Genomic DNA, 5,313 nt, shown 5'->3' with positions numbered 1-5,313 from the left:
GGGGGGGGGGGGGGGTGGGTAAGTGAGATAATGCACAGAAAGTTCTTGAAACCATACCTGGCACCCACCGAGTGGTCATTTGATACAGCTGTGACCATTATCTACAGGAGCTTATAGTAAAAATACTCAATTCTCAATAGACAGCTATTTGATTTGGGAGATTCAACAGGGCAATTAGTGTATGATAAAAAAAATGTAAAGTAGGTTTGCTATACAAAATATGGGAGAAGGTCAGAGAAAAAAAGTTAAATGATTGGGGCACCTGGGAGGCTCAGTTGGTTAAGCATCTGACTCTTGATTTCCGCTCAGGTCACGATCTCATGGTTTGCGAGATGGAGCCCCACTTCAGGCTCTACACTTACAGCGAGGAACCTACTTGGGGTTTTCTCTCTCCCCTTCTATCTACCCCACCCCCGCTTGCTCTCTTTCTCTCTCTCTCTCTCAGAATAAATAAGCAAACATTAAAAAAGCTAAATGAGGGGCGCCTGGGTGGCTTAGTCGGTGGAGCGTCCGACTTTCGCTTAGGTCATGATCTCACAGTTCATGGGTTCGAGCCCCGCGTCGGGCTCTGTGCTGACTGCCAGCTCAGAGCCTGGAGCCTGTTTCAGAGTCTGTGACTCCCTCTCTCTCTGACCCTCCCCTGCTCACGTTGTCTCTCTCTCTCTCCTAGAAATAAATAAAACATTAAAAAAAAATTTTAAAGCTAAATGATTAAATTCACTTATAATCTTATTGCCCAGGGATAACTTGGGTTAATATTTGGGTACTATTATAATATATATGTTATATTTATATAAACAATGTAAATATTTATGTTAACATTTATAAATGCTTTTATTGTGTGCATGCACACAAACACATACATATGTACTTTCCCTCACAGGGACTATACAAGGTGTATGATTGATTAGGACCTGCCCTCATCATGTAAGGAAAGAAGGTGCCCTGTGAAAACTGTCGGGTCCCCTTGGCTCATTTTCTCAACTCCCTTCTCTCAGGTCTCTGCTTAGATGGTCCCTGCTCATAGGTCTTCTCTGGCTATCCTAAATAAAACAGCAACCCCCAGAACCTTCTATCCCCTGGCCCTGCTTTATTTTATAAGGCATCTCTGTGATTTGTCAGCGAGGGTGTTAGCTTCAGCCACCTCCCTCTCCCGGTACCACTCTGGGAGTCCTTGCTTCCCATGTATTTGTGGGAGGAAGGCATAGGTTCCCCCAACTCCTTCCTCCCCTGCTCACGCTTTCCTTGTCACTTTGGGACAGGTTTCCTTAGTCTTCAACTAGTGTGCTCTGAGGAGATGCAAACTAATGTTCACTGTTTCCCAAACAAAGAGTCAGAGAGAAGGTAACCCACCAGCAAATACACACATTGAATTGTTCACAGTTAAGTATGACTGGTTCTTTAGTGTCCACCATTTTGGAGTTCATTGTACAAGGTATATGAGCTCTGTCATCCATTAAAGGGTAAACCTTTGGTTTACTTCAGTTCCACCAGAGATTTGTGTCTCCCCTCCCTCTGGTTTTCTGTTCTGCTGCCTGTTCTAACAGTAGAGCGCCAGTCCTTAGGGGCCAGGCTCAGGGAGCTCTCTCTGGGTCTTTCTCCAGCATCTAGTATGCAGCCTTATTTCTGGAAAGAGGTGAGCAGAAGGGTGTATGGATGAGGGAACCATGTCAGCTCTTCCCTTTTTATTCTGAAATCACGCTTAATCAGTACTCAGCACCAAAGAGGACTGGAAATGGATGGAAAGTTAACATTTGGGGGTCAGGATTTAATACTCTGACAAGTGACATCTGTCTTACCTCTAACTGGGAATCCTCCTCTCTCCAAGTAGAAACTGACTGACCACAGCCAAGGTTATAAAATATTAATAATGGTTTTAACTCAGATAACTTGCTGAAAGAACAATGAATTTTTCTGGAAGATGAGATCTTGACATCACGTCCTCAGGGCACAGCGGCGGGTAGGGGGAGTGGTGTTTCAAAAGCCAAGATGTGTGTGTCTGGAAGAAGAGCATGCAAGTAGAGAAAATAGAGTGTGAGAGAAAAGAGAGGGAAAAGGGGTGAGCAGCTCCTCAGAAGGTCTCACCCAAGAGGAGGCCTCGGGGAGTCATCCATGGAAGGGTGGTGCGATGGTCGGCTTTATGTGAACTTGGCTAAGTTATGGTGCCCCATTTTTTTTAATCAAATGTCAATACAGGTGTTGCTGTGAAGGTCTTTTTAAAATGCGGTTGACATCTACCATCAGCTGACTTTAAGTAAAAGAAATTACCTTCAATAATGTGAGTGGGCCATACCTAATCAGTCGAAGGCTTTAAGAAGCATAACTGAGATTTTTCTAGGGAGAAGAAATTCTACCTCATGTCTGCAGCATCAACCCCTGCCTGAGTCACAAGCCTTCTAGCCCGCCTTATGGGTTTTGCACTTGCCATCCCCCTCAATCACATGAGCCAAATCCTTAAAATAAATGCTGTTATTTTGTTTCTCTGGAGACCCAGGACTCATACAGTTGGGAGGCAAGTGCTACTCATAAGAGGGAGTGTTCTGTGAGGACTGCCAAGGAAAAAGGGGGAAGGAATTCAAAGCCATTCCTGTCACTGCTGTCAGGAAAGGATACACCAAGTGAGAGAGAGTAACTGACACATGAAATGGGTCTGAAGCATAATGTCAGTAAAGAACAGCGCATGTGCCTCGGGACCAAGGTGGCTGACAGAAATCACTTAGACTTGAGTGGGTGTCAGGACGGAGGTCATGGTTACTAGCATGTGCTTTACACTTCCCACAGCTGTCCCCACATTTCCTTGTTTGGTTCCTATACCAACCTACAAGTCGGCAAGGGCAAGGATTAATATGCCCATTTCACAGATCAGAAAATAAAGAGCCACTGGGACTCCCCAGGGTGGGGACTCCTGGGTGCTTCTGAGAAGATTTATCTTGAAGAGACGGAATGGTGCCTCAAACCTGAGGTGGGTCAGGAGGCTCCTGGACCCCTCCTGCATCCACCTCGGACCCAGCGGGCCAATAAGGGACGTCTGGAACGTTAGAAATTACCTACCTGCGAATGGTCTTGAAGAGAGTCCCTGTTGCCTAGAAGACATTTCACAGGAGAACTGAAGCGGAAAGGCTTTGGAGGACAGGCTTTTCAAGGGGACGTTGAGTGGTGGCAACAAAAGTTACCCATCGGCAAAAACAGCTGGGGAACCATCTGTCTGGGAGAAGCCTCGGGCCGTTTCATTACCCTTCTCCCTGCGTTTGTGAGAGGCCCGGCCGCCGATGGGAGGTGGTTTATAGCAGAGGGAACAGAAGGAAACCAGTTGGCCCTTGTATAACCTTGGCCTCATTAGCATCAAACCAAAGCCCACTGAGCTATTGACTTCTACTAAATATCCACCCATCAAGAAGATGTCCCCGAGCCCTGCCTCAGGGGTGTTCAGACAGACAGGGCCATCTTGCTCCTCCTCCGTCCCTGGCTTTGTGATCCAGGAGTGGCTCCTCCCCACCCACAAAGATCCACGCTCAGCACCCACTCCATCTTCCCGGGGAGAAAAGTTGGGGGGCGGGGGAGGAAGGAATCCTCCGCGGCCCCCTCTCGGAAAGTCTCCCTTCCTAGCTCCAAAGGGCCAAACAAATAAACCCTGGAAAGGTGGTTCAGCAAGTGAAGTGTACACAATTATATTTTCAACTGCTTTGCAAACTTTTATTCCCGTACAGCAAATGACACATTATCTTTCCGGAGGTCAGGGAATAATGCAGGCAGATTCTTGCAACCTTGTGAGAGTTAATGTTTCTATTTGCCATTGTGTCCTGTGCAAAGAAAGGCGGCCGGTCACCTAGGGTTACCACAACACAGCATGGAGATGGTCGAATCCACAAGAAGTGCTTTGATAATGTTGGACACTATTGTGCAGACAGCCTCCTTCCTGGCCCACACTGCATAATGGGCCTCCGAGTGCTAAGGAGATAAACGATCCTATCCTTGCGGAGTCAGAGGTAGAGCTCTCCAGAAGCTGCATTCATAATTTCCTCGAACTTAAGGGCTTCGATTTTTTAATAGTAATTGAAACATATAATTCAATAGAAGTGTCACTCTAATGTAATAATTGCCAAGGAAATTGAGCCACAAAGAAGTATCATAAATTGCAATTTACCTTTATTAGAGTACTTGGAGCTGGCTATGTTTTCTCATCAAGAAAGCCACCCCCCCCTCCCCAGATATCTTCCTCTTCCATCTTTTGAATGTTCATGCTCATTCATGCTGCCCTCTTCAGCAATACCTTCACTTCTTCTTAGATTTCCGATCGCTGGATTTGGCCCCTCTTAAAATGCTTATCATTTTAAGTGTTTATATTAATTGCTCTGGTGAAAGCTTTATAATATAAACTTCAGCGAAACTCTATTGTCAAATGTCAGCTTCCTCACATTCTACCCAGAAGGTTTTCTTTCCTTTTGTGGGTATGAGTGATATAATGATGCTTTGTGTATTTAAAGGACCGTGTGAGTATCAGTGATGTTATTGTGATTCTGCACATCTTTTTTTAAAAAAATGAAACTGTCTCCGGTTGTATCCTAACGCCACTGAACTGAATCTGGGACTTCGCACAAAACAAGAAGCCCCTCACCCTCCTCAGGGGGCGTTGCTTGGAACCATCTGAATGATTATGACCATTATTCTTCCTGATTGTTGGTAGGCAGTGAGACGCTTCATCTCCTTGGTGCTGTGGAAATGCAACGTGCTCACTTCCTATCCCATCCCCTCCAGTCACCGAGCCGGCATGTCACCCTCTTGTTTCTGCGGCATTCTGGCCCATTGTTATCCCACCCCCTCCCCTTCTTCCACTCACTTACCCCGATTTACTTCTAGGACGCATCTGGCCCGAGACTGACCCAAGACAGGAGGCTGTTTGGAACTGGATTCCTGCTCTCCTGGAAAAGAGAGCCGGTGTCAAAACCCGGTCAGGGCTCACTGTTCCCAAGACTCTTAGGAACCTACAGCAAGCTTTGGGCTTGATTGCAGGAGAAAAGCATAGAGGGGAGAAAAAGCAAAGAGACGAAGGGACAAAGAAAGAACGGGGTGGGGGGGCGATGAATAAAAGAAAGGAAGGGAAGAGAAGCGCGAGAGAGGAAAACTGGCTAACCTCACAAGTCCTGAAGAAAGTCGATGGCACAGAGTCAACTGGGGAGGAGAGGGGTCATGAGATACAGAGCATGTGCCCATTACGACTTTAACTATTAAAATCTATACTTTTGAAAATAGAGAATTGGAATAGAATTTACTAAAATGGAGCCAAATATGTATACATATATTTGTGGAGATGGC

At 46.0% G+C, this 5,313-nt stretch overlaps 1 long non-coding RNA gene across 1 annotated transcript in view; it reads left to right on the top strand.

The window, feature by feature from the left end:
* LOC144230790 (uncharacterized) overlaps window positions 1–5,039 on the top strand; it is a 20,375-nt gene extending 15,336 nt beyond the window's left edge. Inside the window, exon 3 of the long non-coding RNA XR_013334870.1 lies at window positions 4,858–5,039. This is a non-coding gene — a long non-coding RNA (uncharacterized LOC144230790). The remainder of the gene's footprint in view (window positions 1–4,857) is intronic.
* Window positions 5,040–5,313: the final 274 nt, after the last annotated feature.

Source organism: Crocuta crocuta, unplaced genomic scaffold, assembly GCF_008692635.1.
Source record: "Crocuta crocuta isolate KB4526 unplaced genomic scaffold, BGI_CrCroc_1.0 scaffold3, whole genome shotgun sequence".
NCBI lineage: Eukaryota > Metazoa > Chordata > Mammalia > Carnivora > Hyaenidae > Crocuta > Crocuta crocuta.
Note: the sequence above shows the minus strand (reverse complement) of the source record. Positions and strands in the feature narration are given on the sequence as shown.